Here is an 18002-nt window from a genome sequence, read left to right on the forward strand (position 1 = left end):
CAGGCTCCTCCATCCATGGGATTTGCCAGGCAAGAGTGCTGGAATGGGGTGCCATTGCCTTCTCCGAGTTTGTTGTTAGTGTATACAAATTCAACTCATTTTTGTATGTTGGTTTTGTATCCTGAAGCTTTACTAAATTCATTGGTTCTAATAGATTTTTATTTAGTCGTTAGAGTTTTATATATATACATCATCTTCAAATAGAGAAAACAGATCCTTTCTCATTTCAGTACTTTCATTTTTCTTGCCTGATTGCTCTGGTTAGGACTTTCAGTACTATGCTGAATTGGAGTAGTGAGAGTAGGCATCTTAATTGTAGAGAAATTTTTTTCAGACTTTGACCACTGAGTAAGTTGGTAGCTGGGAGCTTGTCATATATTAACTTTATTATGTTGTTACATTTCTTCTAAACTCATTTTGTTGAATTTTTATCATGAAAGGATTTTGTTGAATGGTTTTTCTTTATCTATTGAGATGATCATAAATGATATTTATCTTTAATTTCATTAATGTGGCTTATCACATTTATTAATTTGCATATTTTGAGCCATCATCATGTCCTAGGGATGAGTCCCACTTGATCATGGTATACCATCCTTTTAATACACTTTGGTTTACTAATATTCTGTTGGGAATTTTTACATCTATATTTATCAGGAATATTTAGCCTTTGGTTTTCATTACTTGTATCTGTCTTTGATGTCGGGTAAGCTGGCATTGTAGATTGAGTTTGGAGATAGTCTCTTCAATTTTTGTAAAGAGTTTGAGAAGAATTAGTGTTAATTTCTCTTTAAATATTTGGTAGAATTCATCTGTGCAGCCATTTGATTCTGTGCTTTTCTTCATTGGGAGATTATTGATTACTGACTCAATCTGTTTATTCATTATATGTCTTTTCAGATTATGTATATCTTCATGATTCAATCTTGGCTGTTTGTATGTTTATAGGAATTTATACATTAGGTTGTTCAGTTTGTTGGCAAAAAACTGTTCATAGTAGTCTCTTATGATCCTTTGTATTTCTCTGGTCTCAATTTTAATATCTCCTCTTTCATTTATAGTTTTATGTATTTGAGATCTCTTATTTTCTTGGTTAATCTAGTCAAAGATTTGTCAGTTTTCTTTGTCTTTTCAGAGAGCCAGCTCTAAGGTTTGTTAATTTTTTTATTGCTTTTCTAGTCTATATTTCATTTATTTCTGCTTTCACCTTGCTTATTTCCTTCCTTCTGCCAAGTTTTGGCTTAGTTTTATTTTTTAGGTCCTTTCATTATAATGTTAGGTTCTTTATTTGAGATCTTCTTAATTTATGCATTTATAGCTATAAATTATATTGCTTTTGTTTTATCCCATAAGTATTGGTATGTTGTCTTTACATTTTTGTTTTTCTCAAAATATTTTTTGATTTATTTTTTGTCCCAATAGTTGTATAGGTTGAACTGTTTAATTTCAAATTATTTCCATATTTTTCAGTTTTCTTTCTGTTTTGATTTTTGGTTTCATACCATCATGGTATGAAAAGATACTTGATATAATTTATTTCTTTTTGAATATTTTGTGACTTGATTTATGCCCTATCATATGATCCATCCTTGAAAATGTTTCATGTGCTCTTGAGAAAAAACATGTATATTCCTGCTGTTGGATGGAATATTCTGTGTATATCTTTTAAGATTATTTGGCCTATAGTTTCGTGTAGTTCTACTATTTCCTTATTGATTCTCTGTCTGGATGATATATTCATTGTTGAGAGTGGGATATTAAAACCTCCAACTATTATTGTATTGCTGTTTATTTCCTTTTAGTTCTGTTAGTATTTGCTTTATATAGTCACCATATTTATGTAACTATATATTGATACATTTCCACTAACTTTTCAACACTTATGCTTCTTTTAAGCACTTATACTTTTCAAGCACTTATACTGCTTGTTAAGTTTTTCATTATAAAAATACTGCATTCTCATATATTTTAGGGTTCATTTTAAATGAATTCTTTCATTATATTGTTCCATACATTGATTTGTGTTCTCCTTATTTTAAAACAAATTTACAGAATGCCTATTATGAGCTGGATGCACTTTTAATTGTGAAGTTTTATAATGTGTTAAATATACAGCATTATCTTTTTTGGAAATCATTCTTTTACCAAAAGAATAGTTACTTCATAGTATATTCTTCTATTTCCACTTCACTTTGTTCAGAATAAAATCTATGTTATGATTACTTAGATTTATAAATTAACTTGAAATAATTGGCTTATTTTACTCATTATAGGTGGATTGTAGTACCTATCACCATTTATGCAAATAATCTTTTTTGGTTTTCCAGAGTACATATACCCAAGATTATCTGAAGTACATATGTGTTTTGCTGCTGCAATCATATATCTATTATTTTTGGTAAGTAAAACATTTTGTGTTTTTCTGTATTTTGTGACTTTTCAATGGAGTATCTTGAGTTTTATAAGGAAGTTTTTGTCTCTTTTTCCCTAAGTGATAGATTGTTATTATTATTTTCTGTTTTCCTGCATTGTCTAGCACTTCCAGATTACTGACAAAAGTAGGAATATGATTTTAAATGACACTTCTATTTAGGAATTAATGGGATTATTTTTTGTGTTCATTGTTTAGGTAAAAGTGAAAAGTTAAGTTACTTATGTGAGGTCACATTATTCTAATTTTTATTTAAAAAAAATCTTAGAAATAGATACTGAATTTTATTAAATACCACTTTCACATATATAGTGTTTCTTCTTTGACTCTTTGGTGTAGCATACATTTAATATTTGTCTTAAGTTACAGTGCATCCTAGTGATAATTCTACTTGTTATATTGTATAAGGTTTGAAGTTGTTTTAAACTTTTTGCTAGTGCTTAATATAGAATTTTTATAATTTTCACAAGTAGAGTTGGGCTTTAGTTCTCTTTTGTGTTGCCTTTTTCAGGTTTAAGTATGAGAGTTGTCTCACATTATGAGATGAATTGGGTAGCTCTCTATTCCTTTTCTGTCATTTGGAATAGCTTATGTATCCTGGGAATTATCTATTTTTGAATATTTTGAAGAATAGATAAAACTGCAAGATAATGCATCTTACAATGAAGGGGATGTTGCTTGCTTGCATGCACGTCACTCACTCATGTCCAACTCTTTTTGACCCTTTGGGCTGCAGCCTCCCAGGTTCCTCTATCCATGGAATTCTCCAGGCAAGAATACTGGAATTAGTTGCCATGCCCTCCTCCAGGGGATTGTCCCAATCCAGAGGTCGAACCTGTGTCTCTGGCATTGGCAGGCAGGTTCTTTACCAGTGAGCCATGGGGGAAGCCCCAAGGGGATTATAGAACTGAATAAATAATATATTATTTTGTTGTCATTTATAGGTGAGAAAATTGAGTGTTGCTTATAGGTGAGAGAACTGAGGTGGTGAGATATTAAATAACTCACAACTACTAGTTGGTAGAATAAACATGTGAAACCAGATGATTTGGCTCCAGAGTTTTGGCTCACATCTAGTGGCCCAGACTGCTGTAAGCTCTCCACAAGCTCCATAACAGGCTGTCTCACTTACTCTTCATTTCTCAAGCTGTCTGAATTCTGGTACATTTCGCTGCTCTAAGCTTTCTTAGATTAGCTAACTTCCTGGATTTGTCTGTACTTTGTATCATTGATACCTGTGTGCTGTGAACATTTGCTCTGCTGCTCCAGGCTCTTGAAGTCCTGGGTCAAGCCTCAGGCCTGCCCTCCTTCCATTCCCTGAAGCTAACTCCCCATATTCATTGATGGACTGATGCTGAAGCTGAAACTCCACCTTTGGCCACCTGATGCAAAAAACTGACTCATTGGAAAAGACCCTGATGCTGGGAAAGATTGAAGGCAGGAGAAGGGGACGACAGAGGATGAGATGGTTGGGTGGCATCGCCGACTTGATGGACATGAATGTAAGCTCCAGGGGTTGGTGATGGACAGGGAACCCTGGCGTGCTACAGTCCATGTGGTCACAAAGAGCCAGACATGATTGAGTGACTGAACTGAACTCCCCATCAGCTTATCCTCAGCCTTATCTTAGCTTCCTTTGTCTGACTTCTGCTTCCCCTGTATAGTTCCTTTGTTGTCTTCATGGTCTAGATAAGGATAATGATACCAGGAAGGATTTGTAACAGTGGGATTCCTAGAAAAGTCCCCCCAAGGGATTCTGACTAGCACACCAACCTGTTAGGGTCATATGAGTATATACACTTAGTGGCTCAGTCATGTCTCTTTGCAACCCTATGGACCATAGCCTGCCAGACTCCTCTGTCCATGCAATTCTCCAGGCAAGAATACTGGAGTGGGTTGCCATGCCATCCTCCAGGGGATCTTCCCAACCCAGCGATCGAACCTGGGTCTCCTGTGTTTCCTGCATTGGCTGGCAGATTCTTTACCACTGAGCCACCTGGGGAAGTCCTTATATAAGTATAGAATACAGAGATAGAATCAGGTGTTCACACATGTGTCCACTTAAATGCAAGCATGAGAGTGCTAGAGTTTTATTTACAGGCATTTGATGTAAACTCTCTTCGCAAATCCTAAAATATCCTTAAAATATTAAAGGAATAATTTCCCCCAGGGTTGAGGGCCAGGTGCAGGGACCTCATACTTAACCATAGATTCATACATGTAGTGGGTGCTCAGTGCATTTTTAACTGAATTTATTACCTTGCAATGCATTTGGTCCAAGAAATTACGTGCTATCCCCCCTGCATTTATTTTTCAGCATTTCCTAAGTGTCATTTCCTGCCTGGGTGGGAAACTTTTCTGTAAACAGAGCACTTGCTTTCCAATTAGGGTCTGTTCAATACAGTAAGAGGGCGAGAATTTTTTCAGTGTGGCTTCAAGGGCAGCTCTCTGGATCAGGACGATGACTCATCCTCCCAGGGTCTCCCTGCTGAAATGCTGCAAATAAATATATTCTGCAGAGGACGCAGCGTACTGTGTTGCAGATGAGAGAGAGCCCAGCCCTGTTGGACACAGAGGCTCTGCACTCACAAAGCTGTCAGCTGCAGTTGAGAATCCCCTTCGAAAGGGAGAATCAGAGGATTAAGTAGTGCCCCCAGGGTGTTTTGGCACTTGAAAAACAGTGCAAGCATATTTGCTTAAAATCCGAAGAATTTGCTTAATTGCAGAGCCTGGAAGGTAACATTGAAATGCAGAGATAATAAGAAAATGTCAGGGCTAGAAAGCTAAGGATCTTGGTGAAACACTGACAGGGCTACACCAAAATTGGTGTCTGGCTATATTTATGCAAATAGCTTCGTTTCTGATAATGCTTGTAATTATACAGCGATTATTGGGAAATAGGAGAAAACAGATTTGTCTCTCAACCTAGATGGTAAACTCCTCGTTGAACATTTCCTCCAGGGATGAAAACATAAGGGATAATAGGCCATGCAAACTATATCCCTTCAACACACCCTTATTGACTTGCTAATATACATCCTGGGCTTCCCTAGTGACTCAGTGGTAAAGATGCAGGAGAGGTAGGTTTGATCCTTGGTTGAAAAGATCCCCTGGAGTAGGAAATGGCAACCCACTCCAGTATTCTTGGGGCTTCCCTGGTGGGTCAGTCAGTAAAGAATCCATCTGCAGTGCAGGAGACCTGTTCAGGTCTCCTAGGTGGGATGATCCCCTGGAGGAGGGCATGACAACCCACTCCAGTATTCTTGCCTGGGAAATCCCATGGACAGAGAAGCCTGGTGGGCTACAGTCCATGGGCTCACGAAAGAGTTGGACCTGACTAAGCGACTAAACACTACAACAAGCAGTATGCATCATGCCAGGGCTGTTGGTTGGGTGGGGGATGGGTATATGACTGGAGAAGGACCTGAGGGAGCCCATATTGGATTAGAGAAAGCAGATCTGTAAGTACTTGGTGGCATAAGAACACATGAGAGACCCTTCCACTTGGTGGCATAAGAACACATGAGAGACCCTTCCACTGGAGGAGGAGGATGGCAGTGATTAGGGGGAAAGGTGGATACTGAGTTGCATTTTGAAGAACAGGTTAGAATTTTCTGGGTAAAGAACATGGAATTAATAGGGCTTATTCCATATAAAGTGAGCAGTGTCTGCAAGAGAACAAAGTGTGAGACACCATGTGACCTTTGGAGAACTATATGTAAAATGTTCAGTAGAGCTGCAGCTTGAAGGGAGAAATGGCAAGGCTGAAGTGGAGCAAAGGCCATGAATGGCCATGTATTAGGTTGAGTTTCCCTCCAGACACAGACCCTGTGATAAGGACTAGAGGGCCAGTGGTTAATTCGGGAGGTGATGGCAGGGAGCACTGGTAGAGGAGAGGGTGATGAGAGCAGATTACTGTTGTGGGCGATTGGGCTCAGTTCAGTGGGGCTGTCTGGAGTGACTCCATCTGAGTTGTCCTATCTGGTGGTGGGAGCTGGGATGTATGCCAGCCATGTCTCATGCCCTGCTCCCAGGAGAGTTAACTTCCTGGCTCTTTGGGCTTTGCCCTGAGACTGAAGAAAGCCCTCAAGGGATTTACAGGTTGACCTGTATAAGGAAGGTGCATTTCAAGGGTTAAGAATGGAACACGTGTGGCCTCTACTATTGACCATGTGTGGCATGCTAAGGATTGTGGCTTTTAGCCGGAGGAAAATGGGGAGCTACTGAATTTATTGTCATCTGGAGAGTGGTCATATGATGAGATTTGTATTTTAGAATTTTTTTCCTAGTGTCAAGACTAAGAGTAGACTAGAGTGGCACAACAGTGGTAGAAATAAGACAATTGGGATGTTTTGCAGAAACTTGGAGGAGAAATCATGAGGGCCTACATTTTTAACAACAGACTTTTCAGAAAAATAAAAAGATTCCTCATGTGTAGAGTTTGCTGATTCTCATGGTATAAAAACTTTCACAATGGCCAGTTTAGAGCCACTAAAGCTGAGAGGAGATGTGCAGAGTCAGCTTTCAGTCCAGCACACCATGGGCCTGACCTGAAGCTGTGGTGAAAAAATAAGGAAAGTGTCTGAAGAAAAACTGAGTAGATGTAATGATGCAAAAAGAATGACACTCAAATATTTCCCTTCTGTATCTAATTAGGTGAAGGCACCCTTCACTAAGATAGGGCATTTAGAATAATGATAATATTGATGAAAAAGTAGTAGTAGTAGCAAATAGTGATCCTTATGACTTGCCAGGCACAGCTTTAAGCCCTTTATACATATTAATTTAGTTAATCTTCATACTAATAATAATCTTATGAGGAAGTTATCATTATTTTATCTATTTTACAAATGAGGAAATAGAGTTGCAGAAAGGTTAATTCATTCATCCAAATTTATTATATGATTGAATCAAGATTTCAAACCCAAGCAATCTGGCCCAGAGGCTGTGCTCACAGTGACACACTAGCAGATTGGAGAGCAGGGGTAGATTTACTTCTTAACATAGTGAGGTGGAGTGTCTATAGGCGACGCAGAAAGAGAGGTTTACCAGGGAATTTGCAACGTGGGTCTGAAGCACATAACTGGATTTGGGGTGGAAATAATGTATTTGTGGGTCTTCAGTGTACAGACAGTTGAAGGTAGAGGAGAAGACGAGATGATCCAAAGTAAGTGCATAGAATGAGATGATGAGGAATCTTTAGCACAGGGCTTACAGAAAAGAACATTTAAGGATGTGATGAGGAAGAGAGTCTTGCAAAAGAAAGGGAACAGGGCAATCACAGGTGTGATAAAAACAAGGAGGAGGAATATAGTGACAAAAAAGGGATGCATTTAGAAAGGGTGTAGATAAGTGTTACAGAACATTTAAGGAAAAAACCCTCAAGATTTTTAGTTCTTGGAATCCAGAAGCTGAGGTCATTCCCAAAGAAGGAATAGTGGGAAAAACAGGAGGTAATATCTGAGGATGAGTGAGAAGTTTGGACATATGTGTGGCTAGTGTGGACTAGTCTAGCTAGAAGCTTGTTTGAGAAGGATCAACAGTGTGTGGTTCTCAACATTGGCTGCACATTGGAATCACTGAGGAGTTTTTAAAAATACTCATCTCATCCCCACAAATTACGATTGATATATCTAGGTATGTCCTGGGCATCAAGAACTTTAAATGATTTCCCAGGTAACTGTTACATGCAATCAGAGTTAGAACCACTGGGCTAGAGGCAGACAGAAAGAGAGGTGATCCTTGATGGGTGAAGGTCCTTGAGGAAACACTAAAAAAGCATTTTCCACTAGGGATAAAGAAGTTAAAGAGTTTCTCCTTGAGGCCCAAAATGGGCTGTTTGACTGAACACTTATTAGGTTGATGATTTATCCACAAACCTTAAGAGGTCTCCCTTAAGGAAGTGACTAGTTGGTCATAGTTGTGTAGCTGGAATCCTGTGCAGGCTTACAGAGGAGTACAAATGGGTGGAAGTGGGGATGGATCAACAGGGGAGGGAAACCAGGCCATCCCATCTCCTGATATTTTTGGGTGCTGACTCCTATTTTAGTCCTCCTGTTCACTTATCTGAATGTTGGGCCTAGGCTTTCCTTCATATTCCCAATCTTCGTAGTTGTCCCTTTTATTTTACTATTGTATTTGGAAAATTTCAAACATATAAAAATATTCAAAATAATACAGTGACTCCTCATGTATTCAGCACAAAACTTTATCACATATCATGCTCATTCTTGTTTTATCTATGTGGATGGTTTCAAATTTTAACATGCATGAGAATCACTTTGAGCCCTTGTTAAAATGGATTTCTGGACTTCACCTTAGAGTTTATGATTTTGTAAACCAGGATTGATGCCCAGAGAATTTGCATTTCTTAACAAGGTTCCAGATGCTTCTGTTGGTCTGGGGAACCACACTTGGAGGACCACTGACCTATTACCTCCTCCTACATCAGCTTTCCCACTTCTGCTTCATTATTTTGCTGCTAAGCTGCTAAATCACTTCAGTCATGTCTGACTCTGTGTTGACCATAGATGGCAGCCCACCGGGCTCCCCCATCCCTGGGATTCTCCAGGCAAGAACACTGGAGTGGGTTGCCATTTCCTTCTCCAATGCATGAAAGTGAAAAGTGAAAGTGAAAGTGAAGTCGTGTCCAACTCTTAGCAATCCCATGGACTGCAGCCTACCAGGCTCCTCCATCCATGGGATTTTCCAGGCAAGAGTACTGGAGTGGGGTGCCATTGCCTTCTAGGAAAAATAAATCTCAGGTATCATTATTTTATCTTTAAATACTCAATATGTAACCCAGAATGTAACGATTTTGTAAAACATACTTATGCCATTTTCTCATCAAAATATTATTCTAATATCATTGAATAACTAGTTAGTATTCAAATTTGCCTGATTGTTTCATAAATACTTTTACAGTTGGTCATTCAATCCAAATAAGCTCTGCACAATGTATTTGGTTGATTCACCTCTTAATTCTTATCTCCACTGTAAGGGTCTACAACTATGATCCATATCCTGTATCAGTAAATAAAATTTTATTGGAATACAGCCATACTCATTCATTTAAAATTGTTCATAACTGTTTTCCAACTACAACAGTGGAGTTGAATGGTTGTTTTGTGTAATATAAGGCCTGCAAAGAAAGAAGTATTTATTTGTTCCTTTACAGAAAATATTTGCTAAGCCTTTGCCTCTATATCTCCCCTGTCCTATTTTTTCTTTGAATATATTTGTTGAAGAAACCAGGTCATCTTTCCTCCAGAGTTTCTCCATATTCTACATTTTGATGATTGCATCCCTCCCCCATTGTTAGTTATCATGTTCCTCTGTCCCCTGTACTTCTTATATACCCATACACAGACCAAACGAAAGGGGTTGAACAGATTCAGGTTCAATACTTGGCAAGATTTGATTACTGGATTCAAGTTTATCAGTCAGATCCATCTCTTTTCAAGTTTATAACCATGTTTTCACCTAATGATTTTAATAGCTACTAATCATCATTGCCTTGATTCATTGTTTCATTCAGTTCAGTTCAGTTCAGTTGCTCAGTCATGTCCAACTCTTTGCAACCCTGTGGACTGCAGCACACCAGGCCTCCCTGTCCATCAACTCCTGGAGATGACTCAAACTCATGTCCATTGGAGTCGATGATGCCATCCAACCATCTCATCCTCTGTTGTCCCCTTCTCCTCCTGTCTTCAATCTTTCCCAGCATCAGGGTCTTTTCCAATGAGTCAGTTCTTTGCATCAGGTGGCCAAAGTATTGGAGTTTGAGCTTCAGCATCAGCCCTTCCAGTGAATATTCAGCATTGATTTCCTTTAGGATGGATTGGTTTGGCCTCCTTGCAGTCGAAAGGACTCTCAAGAGTCTTCTCTAACACTACAGTTCAAAACCATCAATTCTTTGGCACTCAGCTTTCTTTGTAGTCCAACTCTCACATCCATACATGGCTACTGGAAAAACCATAGCTTTGACTAGACAGACCTTTGTCAGCAAAGTAATGTCTCTGCTTTTTAATATGCTGTCCAGGTTGGTCATAGCATTCCTTCCAAGGAGCAAGTGTCTTTTAATTTCATGGCTGCAGTTACCATCTACAGTGATTTGGGAGCCCAAGAAAATAAAGTCTGTCACATGTTTCCATTGTTTACCCATCTACTTGCCATGAAGTGATGGGACCAGATGACATGATTTTTGATTTTTTGAACATTTAATTTTAAGCCAACTTTTTCACTCTCCTCTTTCACTTTCATCAAGAAGCTCTTTAGTTCCTCTTTACTTTCTGCTATAAGAGTGGTATCATCTGCATATCTGAGTTATTGATATTTTTCCCGGCAATCTTGATTCCAGCTTGTGCTTCATCCAGTCCAACATTTTTCATGATGTACTCTAGACATAAGTTAAATAAGCAGGGTGGCAATATACAACTGTGACATGCTCCTTTCCCAATCTGGAACCAGTCTGTTGTTCCATGTCCAGTTCTAACTGTTGCTTCCTGACCTGCATACAGATTTCTCAGGAGGCAGGTAAGGTGGTCTGGCATTTCCATCTCTTGAAGAATTTTCCACAGTTCGTTGTGATCTATGCAGTTAGTGGCTTTGGCGTAGTCAATAAAACAAAAGGAGATGTTTTTTTCTGGAACTCTCTTGCTTTTTCTATGATTCAACACAAGTTGGCAATATGATCTCTGGCTCCTCTGCCTTTTCTAAATCCAGCTGAATATCTGGAAGTTCTCAGTTCACATACTGTTGAAGCCCTGCTTTGAGAATTTTGAGCATTACTTTGCTAGTGTGTGAGATGAGTGGAACTGTGTGGTAGTGTGAACATTTTTGGCATTGCCTTTCTTTGGGATTGGAAGGAAAACTGACCTTTTCCAGTCCTTTGACCGCTGCTGAATTTTCCAAATTTGCTGGCATACTGAGTGCAGCACTTTCACAGCATCATCTTTTAGGGTTTGCAATAGCTCAGCCAGAATTCCATTACCTCCACTAGCTTTGTTCGTAGTGATGCTTCCTAAGGCCCACTTGACTTCACATTCCAAGATGTCTGGCTCTCGGTGAGTGATCACACCATCATGGTTATCTGGGTCATTATGATCTTTTTTGTATAGTTCTTCTGTGTATTCTTGCCCCCTCTTTTTAATATCTTCTGCTTCTGTTAGGTCCATACCATTTCTGTCCTTTATTGTGCCCATCTTTGTATATAATTGTTCGCTTGGTATCTCTAATTTTCTTGAAGAGACCTCTAGTCTTTCCCATTCAATTGTTTTCCTTTATTTCTTTGCATTGATCGCTGAAGAAGGCTTTCTTTTCTCCCCTTGATATTCTTTCAAACTCTGCATTCAGGTGGGTATATCTTTCCTTTTCTCCTTTGCCTTTTGCTTCTCTTCTTTTCTCAGCTATTTGTAAGGCCTCCTCAGACAACCATTTTACCGTTTTGCATTTCTTTTTCTTGGGGATGGTCTTGATCCCTGCCTCCTGTACAATGTCACGAACCTCCATTCATAGTTCTTCAGGCACTCTGTCTATCAGATCTAATCCCTTTAATCTGTTTGTCACTTCCACTGTATAATTGGGGGATTTGATTTAGGTCATACCTGAATGGTATAGTGGTTTTTCCCACTTTCTTCAATTTAAATCTGAATTTTGCAACAAGGAGTTCATGATCTGAGCCACAGTCAGCTCCTGGTTTTGTTTTTGGTGACTCTATAGAGCCTCTCCATTTTTGGCTGCAAAAAATATAATTAATCTGATTTCAGTAATGACCATCTGGTGATGTCCATGTGTGGAGTTGTCTCTTGTGTTGTTGGAAGAGGTTGTGTGCTATGACCAGTGCATTCTCTTGGCAAAACTCTATTAGCCTTTGCCCTGCTTCATTTTGTATTCCATGGCCAAACTTGCCTGTTACTCTATGTATCTCTTGCCTTTCTACTTTTGCATTCCAGTCCCCCATGATGAAAAGGACATCTTTTTCTGGTGTTAGTTCTAGAAGGTGTTGTAGGTCTTCATAGAACCATTCAACTTCAGCTTCTTTGGCATTATTGGTCAGGGCATAGACTTGGATTACTGTGATATTGAATGGTTTGCCTTGGAAATGAACAGAGATCATTCTGTGGTTTTTGAAATTGTACCCAAGTACTGCATTTCAGACTCTTTCATTGACTATGATGGCTACTCCATTTCTTCTAAGGGATTTTTGCCCACCATAGTAGATATAATGGTCATCTGAATTAAGTTCGCCCATTTGAGTCCATTTAGTTCACTGATTTCCTAGAATGTCGACGTCCACTCTTACCATTTCCTGTTTGACCACTTCCAATTTGCCTTGATTCATGGACCTAACATTCCAGGTTCCTATGCAATATTGCTCTTTATAGCATCGGACTTTACTTCCATCACCAGTCACATCCACAAATGGGCGTTGTTTCCACTTTGGCTCAGCCTCTTCATTTCTTCTGGAGCTATTTCTCCACTCTTCTCTGGTAGCATTTAAGGCACCTACCAACCTGGGGAGTTCATCTTTCAGTGTCATATCTTGCTTTTTCATACTGTTCATTAGGCTTTAGAAATGATTATATAATAATTTTATCAGTCAGTTTATTTGCTACTACTCTTTTATAAATGAGACCTTTTCCTCATAAATTATTTGGTTACCTTCATGTACAGTTTGGTGAAAGAAAGGCTGGATGAATGAATGATTCTGTCCCTTTAGTTCTCACTTTCAGAATAATCAGTAGTTTCATTAATATTTCCAAAGATAACCATTGGACTTTTTAACTATCATATGAATGCCTGAATTGTTTTTAACAGTTTTATTTAAATCTAGTTTACATACCATATATTGACCCTTTTAAAATGTACACTTCAATGGTTTTTTGTATATTTACAGAGTTATGCCATCTATCAATCTAATTTCCATCATCTCAAAAATAATTGTTATGAATACACAGAATTTTTATAATGTATTTTTGTTTCAATCCATTTTAATATTCTTCTGAGACTTATATTATCTTATTTTTCATCAATGGGAAGCCCTTTTGAGATTGGTTCCTATACCAGGTTATTATGAAAATAAAATGGGAATAATTTTCATGATTATGATACTTAAGAAACTCTGCATAGTTATTATAGTGGTTATCAACCTTGGATACATATTGGAATCACCTGAAGAACTGTAAGACATCTTCATGTGCAGTCCATTCCCTATGTTAATTATAGCAGAATCTCTGTAGGTGATATTCATGCAATACTTTTTAAACCACCCCCCACCCCAGGTGGATTCCAATGTAGAGCCAAGTTTAGAAACCACAGAATTTTGAGGATGCAGGTTGATTTTTCCCTTCCTCCCTCTCCCTTTCCCTGCTCTCATCTCAGGCAACTATACTTCTTTATTTGCCCAGTGAGTCAAGCTAGCTACCTTAATTATTTCATACTTTCTTACCTAGCACTCTTTAAATCCAAAGGATTTTTTTGAAGAGAAGTGGTTGGTTCAGGTGTGTATTACACAAAAATACTTCTGGCAACAATATGAAAGAGAGTTTGATGAAGCAAGTGAAAACTACTCCAAGCAGTTCCCCTGGACTCACAACCTTCACATTCCTTAGCATGGTTCTCTAGGTTACTCGTGATCCAATCTTAACCTCTGTTGCCAGCCTTATCACATACTGTAAAACCCTGTGCCTGACAGTAGAGCAATGCTAATATACATTTTCTCTACTATTATATTGCCCCCCAAAAAGGTGGTCCACCATGAACCTGTTGCATTGGAATCGCCTTGGAGCTTGTTAGAGATGCAGGATTTCAGGTCTAACCCATGGGCCTAACTTCATCCCAGTCTGCCTTTTAATGAGATTCTACAGTTGATTCATAGGTACATTAAAGTGTAAGAACTTTGTTCTAACTCTTTCCACCTTTTTTCTGCTTCTCCTTACACCTTGATCTTTCTATGCATGTCCACTCTTCCCCTTTCTCTTTTGATCCACCCTTCAAGCCTTCATTCAAATATTTTTATCCTGAATTCTTTACTGATTTTCCCACCTTTGACTATAAAGGCCCTTTCCTTCTTCACAGCTTTGATGCTATGTTTGTCATACCACTCTCATAAAACAGTGATTTCGTTTCCTTTTTAGTGACTCGGGTACCTGAGAAACTACTACATTTAAAGCTCCTGAGTGCAATAACCATGCCTCATTCATTTCTGTATCCACAGAGCACTTTACTTCGCAGGTATTAGAATTTCTATTTAAAAGACAAAAAGCAGAATACATAAATGGATAAGATTGAGGGTGCCAGCACCTGTTCTCCTTTATCTTTTTCAGCAGAAGTCACTAGTATCTTCATCTGGCAAATGTAGCCTTATTTATTTTCATATTCAGTCTTGACCAAGGCAAACAGCTTATATTATTAACATCACACCCACCATATATTTATGTCTGGAATTAATATTGACATGAACTCAGCCTAGTGTGAACTCTGAGCCCTGTGTGCCTGCCAATATGTTCCCTTCTCCCTGTTCCCACCCCCTCCTAATCTCACTGTGTGCTCAGCATGTAAAATTAAATTCATCTCTATACTTGGTTTGAAATCTCATTTTTCTTCTGTCTTATGATTTAGCCAACTGCAGAGTCAGTTTGCCCTCCCTAGATACAGGTGTCACCTATGACTACCAGCCCAGCTCTTTTGGACACTGAAATTTACACCACTAGTCAGTGCTGTCCACAAATGCAGACATGCACACACAATATGGCTATATTGTGTCCTCTAAACCCAGTTCTTCAATTATCCAGCTTTTCCCCCATAGCTTGCAGTTGAACTTATTACAGAGAAATGCATCCCCAGTGACTAACTTGGAGGTCAGTGACCTGGGGACTGCAGACTGGCCAATTGTGGCATGACCACGTGCTAGGGGAGTTGTTCTATTTTGGCAGGAAACAGAGAGTAGTATTTTTATCAAGTGCCTTGGGGCTTTGCTGAGGTAGCAGTACTAAATTGCATGATTCTGGTAATTCTCCCAGAGCTTGCTTTAGTGCTATGGCTTCTTACACCTACAGAAAGTATACGTCAATCCATGTCTCATTAATTTCTCCAAGTTAAGTTCTGTAGATCCACAAGTATCCGCACTGTCAGTATGAAAGCGAAGTGCAAATGTTAGTCACTCAGTTGAGTCCAACTCTTTGCGACCCCATGGATTGTAGCTCACCATGCTCCTCTGTCCATGGAATTCTCCAGGCCAGAATACTGGAATGAGGAGCCATTCCCTTCTCCAGGGGATCTTACTGACGCAGGGATTGAACCCCGGTCTCCCACACTGCAGCAGATTCTTTACAGTCTGAGCCACCAGGGAAGCCCAGCACTATCAGTATACCTCCTACTTGACTGTTCTCCTTCATCTGTGAATTATCTCCAAACTAAAGGAGCTTACCTAGCTTCTAGGGCAGGGACTCATTCCTTTTCTACATGCTAGAGGGAGGGAGGAATTGTATCTCTACTATCGCTACTGCTTTTTGCTGTTGTATAGTGTGGCATGGTATTGTAGGAAACATTGTCCCATGACAATGTTTGTTTCCCCTCAGGTAGTGTATCCGCTGGTCCAGGGTCCCACATAGGCTACAGTGATGTTTGTTCCAGACTTGATCTCCAGAGCAACTGCTGTTTACGTTCATACTCATATGCTTATCTGTTATCTCCAAGTATAACCGCTACTAGGGTTTGAAGGAGCTTCCAGCTAAGCTGTATGCTGACATGGTTTTTGTTGACCCATTTATGGATCTAGCTCTGCCTGTTTTCTTAGATTAGATTTACTTTCTGTTTTTCTTTTCATGTAGGTAATAAGTTCTCATCCATAAATTTGACTTACGACCATTCCCCAAAAGCAGTTTCTGTTCTTGACTCACCAATTTTGATCCTTCATTTACTATAACCTTCAGTGCTGATACTATCATATTTTCATATTTCTGGATTCATGTGAAAAGTTGTTTTAGGAATGGGTGGTAGATTTGCATGCTTATGACATAATTGGAAATAGCCAAAATACTGATAAATTATAAATATTAGGTGGCCAGTTATGTGAATGTTGCATGAAGAAAGGATTATAATAAATCTAATTCTGTATATATGGGTTCTAAATAAATGAAAATATATTAATTTTGCTCAGACAACGATTTTTCCCCTTCATAATTCAAGTGATATCCAACAGAAAAGTAGGTCACAATTTTATCTTAGAAAATTTCCTATTCATTTTAGAATGCATTTGCCTCATTACTAACAATCTGCATTTCAGTGATCCACCTCCCCTTTAGGGGATGACAATCAAACCATACAATCTGGGTCTGTAGAGAGAGTAGAAAGCTTTTGCTTGAAAGCTGTACTTGCAAAACCAAGAAAGTCAAATGCCTGCCTAGCTCTGTGCAACTTTGGGTTGAAGTTACTCGACAGTCCATTAAAGAGTTATTTGGTTCAGTATTTAGCTAAGCATGTGTGAAATATTCTAAATAATCTTAAAGTATAGCATCTTCTGAAAGCTGGTCTCAGGAGACTGTTTTGAATATTTGTAGTAGAGAAGAATGTCACATCTCTGTTGAGATATGTACGCAGCATATATACTATGTGCATATGTCCGAGGTCCCAGTTCCTTGCTTTGATAATTTTTAAATTTGATGATTGCCTTCAGACTGAAACTCTTCCACATAGAAGAGTTGTTGTTAACACCCACTCATTGAAACCTCATCTAATCTGAGATATTTGTTAAAAAACTGAACTGCACACCCACCTTCCAATTCTCCAGGAGGAAAACATTTTCTGCCCAATGTTGCCCTGATTATAGGTGACTGGCTATGGAAACGAGTATGCATTGACTAATACATGGTCATTCTCTGCTTAACTTCTTCATGGTAGAAAAGGAACAGTAAAAACATGTCCACAGTTGGGACATTTGTGTATCCAAGGGCAAATTATAGCTACATTTATCCCCATTTGATTATTTTATCTGTGAAGTGAAGTGGCTCAGTTGTGTCTGACTCTTTGCGACCCCATGGGCTATAGCGTACTACGCTCCTCTGTCCGTGGGATTTTCCAGGCAAGAGTACTGGAGTGGGTTGCCATTTCCTTCTCCAGAGGATCTTCCTGACCCAGGGATCGAACCCAGGTCTCCTGCACTGTAGGCAGATGCTTTACCGTCTGAGCCACCAGGGAAGTCCCCATTTGATTATTTTATCTGTAGAGCACAATAATACATTCTCACTATAACTATTATAATATTATAAAACTATAAATATTAAGGAAAAGCAGAAAAGTTTAAAGAAGCAGAAAAAAAAAAGACTTGCCTATAATCCTAACACTTAGAGTTAATAATTTATCATTTTTGGCATTTTTTTTCTTGTTCTTTTTCTGTGTGTTGCCTTATGTAGATCCATAACAAAAGTCATAGTTTAAGTTGTATCCATTTCATGGAGTCAGGCAGGATGCTATTCATGGTCAGGTGAGGGCTCTCTTCTGGGTCATAGACTATATGTTGTTTCTTCATGTGGTGAAAAGGACTAGAGAATTCTTTCAGGCCTCTTTCATG

Source organism: Capricornis sumatraensis, chromosome X (genome assembly GCF_032405125.1).
Source record: "Capricornis sumatraensis isolate serow.1 chromosome X, serow.2, whole genome shotgun sequence".
NCBI lineage: Eukaryota > Metazoa > Chordata > Mammalia > Artiodactyla > Bovidae > Capricornis > Capricornis sumatraensis.